The 9,521-nt window shown below is 42.5% G+C and overlaps 1 long non-coding RNA gene across 1 annotated transcript; it reads right to left on the reverse strand.

Moving 5' to 3' along the window:
• Window positions 1-976: 976 nt before the first annotated feature.
• Window positions 977-9,162, reverse strand: LOC138682064 (uncharacterized). Its single transcript, XR_011322274.1, has 3 exons — window positions 8,005-9,162; window positions 7,494-7,629; window positions 977-1,053 (listed from the first exon to the last, which is right to left on the reverse strand). It is a non-coding gene; the product is annotated as an uncharacterized lncRNA (long non-coding RNA).
• Between the last annotated feature and the right edge of the window lie 359 nt (window positions 9,163-9,521).

Below are 9,521 nucleotides of genomic sequence, written 5' to 3' on the forward strand. Positions count from 1 at the left end.
GACATCAAGAGTTTCACACCTCAAACATCTGATCAGAATCTTGCAATATGTTCAAGTTAAAGGCACATGTGGAGTGCAGGGGGAGGAGACATGCTAGACAGGCTTGATGGTTAAATTCACAAATATGTATGTTGTATAAACCTCATTTCCCTAGGAAAACATGCTAAAAATAGAGTCAATAAAAAAGATGAGCTTGGAATCCTTTATTCTTTGCTTATTTTCAACACAGCTGATCTCAGCTGTACTATTTTAGTCTGCTTAATAAAGAAATTTTAAGCTTTGTATGAAACAAGGCATTACCTAGAACTTCCATGGGAAGGTAAATAGCTTGGCAGTGTGGTACAACTATACTAAAAATATCTTTAATATCTTGAAGAGTACCTGAACCTTCAGATAAACCTACTAATCAGAGCTGCTCAGCTAGGTCTACTCCACTACAGCTAACTAAAAGAAAAATCACGTTTATCATCACATTGACACACATATGCCAAGGACAGAAGTGGTTTCTCAGTTACTCCTCTTTCTAACTGGCTAGTACACGGAGGGGAAAAGGGAGGTTTGCTGCAGAGAATTTGGAAGTAAGCTACTAGCCATTTTGAGCAAAGGAAGAGATGGGACCTCTGGCCTTGAGGAAAAAAAAGTTCACAAAAACTACTGTGGACTACTTAATTTGCTTTTGGTCTCCCATAGAAGTGCCTGTGCTGTACTAACCGTTCATGTACAATGGCATGTGCAAGCAAATTGCGTGCCTCCTCCACCTGCAACCCATGCTGGCAGGTCACAAGCCAGCAAATCCACAGCTATGAGAGCCCAGCACTAAACCCAAGCTGATACATCCTTCTCAGCACCACCTGGGATTTCAATGCCATTTTAACACAGAGTTCCTTAACCAGAGCTGGTGTACATCTGCCAGCTTAGAGGTCATGCTGTACAAGTATGTGATCGTCTGCTCCTGTCTGTGTTGCCATTATAAGGCTTACCTTAATCCAGTTTGGAAGCAGATAAGCTGAGACTGCATGAAGGCACGCAGAAGAACGTCCATAGGAGGATTTACTGCAAAAAAAGTAAGAGAATGAACTTTAATGGCGGTAGTTATCCCCTGATAGACAAGTCTTGAGTTAGTTTGTTCTCTGCTCTGCCCCAACAGCAAGGCAGTAACAAAGTCCCTTTTCCTTGCGCTGACTCTGCAGCTATAGACTAGGTTACACTGCAAAACTACTTTCAGTAAATCCTTATGAAAGCATCAAGCACCAGCTACACTAAACTTTGATATTTTTTTTTTGCTCTACACAGCAAATTCCACCCCCCCTACAGATCCATGACCTAATTCAGTCTCAAAGGATCCAGTAGAAGCACACAGAGAAAAACCAATGAACAATCTGGAATTATGGCACTCTATCTTTCACACAGGACTTAAGCCATTTCATCCTTGATATGTTATTGTTACTCCAGACAGCTCTCTGCATGTGATTTGTGGCACGCGGCAATGACACAGGGCATGATTGTTGCAAATGTTGTAGCAACAACTTAACAAATTCCTGTTAAGAGAGATCAAGGCAACATGACATTTGCAGAGAGCAGGATTAAGTTGCTTTTGTGTGATGCTCCAGAAGGCTTAGGAGCTCTTGACAATTGTTTGGAAAAGAGTGACTTCTTTTCTCCCTACAAACAGATTCTTAAGGAATAAAGTGTGTTATCTACTTGTACGAAAACCAGTCAGGCAGAAACATCGCTGACTTTACGGAATTCACAATGAAGGAGGAGGCAGTAATGGGAAGCAGATGCAAATAATTTATGATTCAGGAGGCCAATCCTGACCAACAAAGTGGGTACATTTGGCTGGAAAGGAAGTGGGAACATCTCCCCAAAATATTCTGCTGACTTGATTTCATGTCTGTCGGTGGAACTCATGAAATCTTCAATGGTTCAAAGGTAGCTGTGACAATGCCTGGGCCTTCAGATTTCATGGAAATTACTATGCTTGATAGTGGGACACAAAGCTGATTCTCTGCACCCCCTTCTATTAAAAAAGTATCTAATTAAATTTTTCCAACTCTGCAGCACATTCTATTTCTTGATTTAGAAGACAAATAGACTCTGAATGAAAAGCTGTTGTTCACATGGATTTTAGGAATCCCTTTCCTGCACTACCCACTTGCCTGACAGCTTCCCAGAGTGTAGACTCATAATGGTCCTTGTGAAAGAAGGCAACTTATTGCCTTCACTAAAGATATGAGACACAGAAAAACTAAGGTCTAGATATTTTGAAGTGGGATCTTGACAGAATTTGGGCATCTCAAACAGCTTCAAAAGCCCCCTTAACTTTGTTGTTATTGACGCTTTTCCCAGTAAAACTCCCTTGATATCTAAATCCCTGTTTCTTCATTTGACATGATGGTTCAGTTAGCTCATATACTGAGAAGGACTTTTCTTAACCACGGGCCACTTTGCCACCTTTCCACTGATGGAGAACAATCCATCTAAAGCCAGTTCATAGAAAAGAATCAAACAGTCACCGAGTTGACAGAGCAAGGGTATACATAGCTTATGCACTTTATATTAAACAGTAACTGAAGTAAATTCAAATATGTAAAACAAAAATTTTGGACAATTCTATCAAATGAAATAGAATTGTATCTGCTTAAGAAGTAACCCACTCACAAGGTCATCAGCACCCATAATCTCTCTGTATTACACGCAACATGCACCAAATTAAGCTGCTGAAAGAAAATGAGCAAAAGCATGCCAGATTAAACACCAATGAAAGACAAATAATCTTCCACCTTGGGTCATTTTTTTTGCTGATCCAGCTGATAAGCAGTAACACTGCTAAGGCTGTAAATGTCAACTTCAATAATATCTCATAGCTTCAGCCTCAGAAAGTCATGGCCTGGGGTCCCCACCGCAGCACATAAGTGAAAGGTTATAGAGGAAAATTGTTACCATTCAAATAACAGTCAGTTGTTACTAACAACCTCTGAAGAAAGAAGCACACTAAGAGACTAAGCTGATAGAAAATAGGTGAATAGGTATGTCAAATCAGGCTAGTATGTCCTGAATTTTCCACATCCTTCCTCCTTTTTTCCATCTCACTCCCCACATAAAACCTGAAAGTTTTTCCAAGAGTTTAGTGTAAATCAGGCATACTTTATATAAAGATTAATATACTCCTGCAATAATAATATCATAATAAAACTAATAAAGCAATAAAAGACACTTTAAATACCAGCTTAATCAACTCTCCAGTAGATTTGAAGTAAGCAAGTGAAATGTGTCACAGCCTTCATAGCCAAAACTCACTGACAGATTTTTAAGGCAAAGCAGCAGCACTGTGATTCTTAATTAGACTAGCTGAAAGTTTCAGCCAGATTATTTCACCCAATAATTTTAATGATTTCTGAATGCACAAATTCTGTTTTATCTACAATTTCTCTACTAAAATGGTTGTATAGATCATAGAGACAAAACAGATTTCCATAAAAATTATATGGGGTAGCACTGAAATAACTATACAGTCTTACAGAATTTACCTACATTTTTAAAGTTTGGAGTACTCTATTAAATATGTAGCTAAGTACCATGAAACAGTTTATGTACCCTATGGAAAACATCTTTCTGTTGAACTGTTTTTCCCCCTGCAAAGCAAGGAACCTTGTGAGAAAGCACGTCCAAGAGGTCTGTGCCAGACCACCTACCGACCTGTTTAACACATGCCAGGAGCTGCAGGATGCCAAGTGGGCCAGTGGGTTTCTCTCCCCAGATGAACTGTTTGTGTCCCGGCAAGGGCAACAAGTTCAGCCACAAGACAAAGGACCATTTCATTTCTCCTGCTTTCCTGTTCCACTTTTGTGTCTGCCTGTGAGACTCTGTTGTTAGAAGCAAATGATTAATTGGGCACTGGGGAGCTGTCAGTACTATTTTTTTTTTTAACCAATGGACTTTTCTCAACTCAGATGCTAAGCACTTTAAGATATTTGGGGGGGGGGTTCTTGAAATTTTATGTTCCTAAGTGCATGGTTTGTTTTGGGTTTGGTTTTTTTTTTTTTTTAATTTGGGGGGGGGGGCGGTGTTTAAAGATTCTTTATCAGAATTTGTACTTGACAAAGCACGTGAGAAGACAGTGAACCCTTGCAATGTGTTTAATAAGAAGGCTACAGCCAAGTCTAGCTCCCTAACTACAGTATAATCCAAAATAATTCTTTTCACTTCTATAGAGAAATAGCAAAACTAGGTAACACAGCACAAATTAGAGTAACAGTAGTGCTGCTGCAATGTATGCTGGGCAGCTTACACAAGCAAGGGGCTGTTTTAGCACTGAAAGGACCTCAAAATTTGGGCTGTTTGTACATGGCCTCTCCTCGTGGCTCAGGTGGGCACAACTTCAATCACATGAAGACTGCTTGTTACCAAACTTCTGCATGCTGCTAAAAGCTAATCAACACCTAGGTCAGCCACATTTACTTTTTTTTCCCCGCTATGGCCTGGCATAAGGGAGCTTCAAACAGACTCAAGGTCCAAGTATGTGTTGCGGTGAAAAAACCTTTACTGTGCTCTCCTTCGAATCTGGCTTACTTCATAAGCTACAAGCTCTTCAGGATAGAAACAGATGCTTCTTGTACACATGGACTGTGTTTGGAAGTGCCACTGGAATTCATCATCACTATGGGTAACAGAGCCTTTTCAAATGTCACTTTAGCCCTAAGCCAGGAAGAGTAAAGTACAACCAAAAGCACAGAAGTAAAGTTCTCTGCCTACAGAACCAATGAGAACTTTGTCCTTGACTTCTCTGGAGCCAGGCTTTCATCCAATGTATTTGTACTTAGGTTTCCTGTGGTGAATAAATAGAAATGAAAAGCTAAATTCTTGGCACCAGTGTTATGAGTTAGACAATCAAGTATGTGCAGTATGCATTTCTTCAGAACAATCAGGCTTTTAGGGCATCGGTGTCTAGATATACAGCCACGTGAAATTGTTAAGCTAACATGAGTTCTTTAGTGGGAGCAACAACCCCCTGCATGTTTTATTTTGTAGACAGGAAGTCAGCAAGGTTATCGGTCTCAGAGAAGTTTTGCAGATACAGAGTTGCTCTGGGAAGCATACAGGGCTGTTCAGTATGCTGGGGAAAGAGGGCTATGAAAAGAATATTGTGAGAGCTGGGACAGCCCTTGTCAAAAGCTATGATGTAAACAAAACAGTCCATGAAATGAGATTTTGCTATTTTATCACCCAAAGCCAAAATGGTATTTGGTCCCAAGTGAGAATTTTTCCCCACAACCCAGCTGAAAGATTTTGTCCTTTGTAGGTACCTACACCACTACGCTGAAAAGAGTAAAAAGTATTTCCACAACAATTTTTACAATTGTCAGTAATTATCATGCTTTATAAACATGTGTTTGTCACATCAGAATTACTGTTCACATTCATGAACTCTGAGTTGTTTGATGCTACGTTGTAACATTCCATTAGGAACATCTGACTGAAAAAAAAATAATCAAAGTCATAAGTGAGGCTAGTATTAAAAAAAAATCTCTTAAAATCTTTTATGGTGCTCCTTTTGTTGTTTGGCCTGTCCTTTATCTGTTAACATATTGGAGAAATAACACCATTCTCATTATGTATGAACATCTGGGGTTTTTTTTCCTTTTCTTTTCTTTTTTAAACACACCCACAGTACGTGTTTTGTCTGTATATACCCGCACACATGTAACAACAATCCCGGTTTTGGGTATTCAAAGTCACTGGCCATTTTTTAAAAAACCTAGAGTAACTGAAAAAACATAAACAACATGTAGAGCTAGCACATCTCTAGGATCTGTAAAACCAGAAACATTCTTCTACTAATTGCCATTTATAGCTTATATCTTTCCATGTGCAAAATAACACCCATCTGTTTTGTAAGACAGATGAAGGAGAGATGCCATTAAAACCAGGTTATACTAGCATCCAACAGTCTTAACGGAGGTTTTTTTCTCTTCTCTCTTTTTTTTTTTTTTTTTTAATATATCACACAATGAAAGTCCGGTACTTTGCAAAATTGCAGGTCTGCAGCATACAATCCTTTTTGCCATGTGTCTTTGAAGATTACCAGTCATCCGGGAGCCACTTCCTTATTCAATGCCCTTCCTCCAGGAGTTGCAGCTACAAGAGCTGTTACAGTGCTGCATGCACATGTGCATTACACTCAGCATAGCTCACAAGTACCAAAGGGAGGGCTAGGGGGCAAGATATGCCCCAGCCTATTACAGGTGCCACCAGGAAATCCCATGTTCTCCATATGAAGCAACATGATAGGCTGCTTTAAGAGCCCTTAAGGGAGATGACTCAGAAATCCCAGAGCTTTTCCTTCTTTGGGTCATCCCCACCTCCCTCTCCTTTTTCCCCTTCTCTACAGGGAAGTTAGGTCTGTCTGTGGTGCACAGACTTTCCATGTCTGCAGTTGCTCATATTCCCTTGTTGTGGTTTCTTAGGAGCATTCCTGAACTGTGAACTCGTTGATTCTTCAAGATTAGAGCAGGGAAGCCAGTCCAACTGCCTAGTATTCCCCCCCTGGATGTGGACAGACAGAGTTCAGCTGGTTTGCATGTGGAGCCTGAACTCCAGAGCATGGCTGAAGCTAGAAGCAGCTGCTGATACTATCACAGCAGGATGCTAACTGCACATTTTCATGTAAAGACATCATCACTTAAGAGCTCTCTGCTAACAATCCCAACAGCTGCTTTTCTGGCTATGTTGACGCAGATACCCCAGAGTGAGATGCACGGGTGCCTGTGCCCTTTTCCTTCCTTCAGACTCCTTTTAATACTCATTTAGTCATGTTTATCATTTTTCTCTTTAATCCAAATGATGATTTCAAGCAGCTCAGCTGTATGCATGACTTTTTGAGGGAAAGATATGTGTACACACAGTTAGGAGGATGTTCCCTGACTAGCTTGAGGGCTGAACACCCACTTAACAGTGTGGATACCAGGGCAGCTCAGGCACTGATGATGCACTGACAGGCCATAAGCTTTAGCTGTTGATTCATTTTGGATTTGTTGACACGGTATCCAGAAGACAGACAGGAGTTTTTCTACCTATGTTCAGGTCCAGACAGCCAGAAGCCCCTTTGAACCTAGCATGGTATAGCTTTTGCAGGTGCATACTTTTGCCCAAGTTAATGAGGTCTGCACAGATGTGGCATGTACTAATTCAGGCACAGAGTCTTACACAGACATGGGTCTTTCGGTCAGTGCAGTGCACGTAGTAAACATGGTCATGTCTGCCTGCAGAAGACCATGTAGGCATAATCTTAAATACTCTCCAAAACTGCAACCCAGGTCCTCATTTTCCTTAGGCTGTCTTGATAATTTTAAGGTTACTATTGTTTGTTTTGAAATTGCTATGGTGATTACCTAGGCAGGTGTCTGATTCAGATGATTTATTTTAAAAAGATTAGCCCAAGGTAACATTATATTCCCATCTAGAATTAGTAAGTGTTTGTAAATTATGCTTACCAAGCTTCCAGCTGTACAGTACCTCCTGCACTTCTCGCAGACCTCCCAGGCTCTCAGGGAGGTGCAGCAGCTGCCAAGGCCGTGGGCACTGGTGGCTGTTCTGATGGAGCTGCTGATGCTGAGGCATTGCTTCTTCCTGAAAAGATTTTGGTTAAATGTTAGAAGACTAAGAAAACTCCCCCTCCCCTACAGGGCAGGGGAAGAAAACAAGATGGAAATCTTGTGGGCTGAGATAAAGACAAGGAGATCACTTACCAACTACAGCCATGGGCAAAACAGACTTTTTTTTAATAAGTAATTTAACGTATTGCCAATTAAAGGAGGTTTGGAAAGTGAGAAACAAATTAAAACACCTTTCCCCCACCGCACCCCCTTCTTCACAGGCTCAACTTCACTCCTGACTCCTCTACTTCCCCCCAGCCCTGAGCAGGGCAGGGAGATAATCAATGGAGGGTTACAGTCAGTTCATAACACCTCCTCTCCAGCACTCTTTCCCCCTCACGCTTTTCACCTGCTCCAGTGTGGGTCCTCCCCAGGCCATGGTTCCCATCATGAAATATCCCCCTGCTCCAGCATGGGGTCCTCCAGGAGCTACAGTGTGGATGTCTGCTCCCGTGTGGTCCTCTCTACAGGCTGCAGGGAAATACCTGCTCCCTCTCCTCCTTCACTGACCTGGGTGTTCGCAGGGCTGTTTCCTCACAATTTTTTCCTCAACTTCACTTCCTGTATGCCTTTTTGCCCCTTTTAAAAATAAGTTTTTCACAGAGGCCCCACCAGTGTAGCTAGCAGGCCCAGCTGTGCCCTGCAGTGAGGCTGCTGGCGCCGGCTGCAAGCTGCTGTGTCCAGCACGGGGCAGCCCTGGCCTCTCCTCACAGAGGCCCCTGCAGTCTCCCCGCTGCCAAAACCTTGCCACCTACACCCAGTACACAATTTTATAAACTTTATTTAAAATAGGAGGCTTTTTTTTTTTTTTTTTAACAGATGAGCATTTGCCCCTGCAGCTCAACTGTTCTGCACAAATAGAAATGCCCAAGAAGCTTCCTCGTAAAAATGGCAGGACAACATCCATGCTGCAGATCAAACACCTGAGCAGCACATCCAGAGTCTGATCCAGATTTCAGCTGAATTTGGCTTTTGCCGAAGTTTGTAGCCAGTGGCATCTATTCCACAGAAACACCAACTCCCTGCTCTGATGCAAAGGAAATTAGAACGTGTCGACTCCTGCAAGAGTTATGGACAAGATCCCGTCCCGAACAGTGATGAATAACACAGCATTCATCTTCCACATTGAGCAAGCCACGGCATCGCCAGCTCTCACCCCAGCAGCCGGTGAGTCAGCAGGCCGGGACGTCCCTAGCTGCCGTTCGGGCAGCACATGCTAACACAAGTTAGACTACTATTTAAGGTCATTCCTAGCTTCTGCGTGGCCCTAGGCCAAATCATATTCGCAGGGCTTTAGCCAACTCCTCCTCCGAATTTATCCCCTCGCACACAGTACGCAGTCACTTCCTCTGCTCGTCCCTGGTGCTCCAGGCTGGGCTGGCTTCCTCCTCCTCTGCCACCTCCGCACGGTGCTCCTGGGGCAACACGGGACACCGTTCTCCCAGAAACACAGCTGGAGCTTCTCTTTCTGGACCATGAAGTCAGGGAAATCACTCACAAATGCAGCTGGGGCTCCAGTCAGACCATAAATGGGGAGCTTTGGGCCTTGTTACGAGGTTACACTTAGCATTAAAACAATTGTTTTCATGTGACTGTGCATCCGGTAGTAAGTTTGTGGCACATGGTTTTTGGAATAGTGCAATCTCTTGTGCCTGCATAAATCACATAGACTTTCTGAGTAATCCTGCCTGGGCGAATATACTAGCTCTGACCCAGGGATACTGCCCGGATGCACATGATTGAGGTTTTCCCTCAAGGTCAGAGAAGAATACCTCACTTCATTGCAATGAAGCACATTTGAAGACATAGGGGGACCTTTCTCATCCTTCTTTTACAAGGGTAGAGGTAGATGGAAATTCAATGTCA

Source organism: Haliaeetus albicilla, chromosome 26 (assembly GCF_947461875.1).
Source record: "Haliaeetus albicilla chromosome 26, bHalAlb1.1, whole genome shotgun sequence".
Lineage (NCBI taxonomy): Eukaryota > Metazoa > Chordata > Aves > Accipitriformes > Accipitridae > Haliaeetus > Haliaeetus albicilla.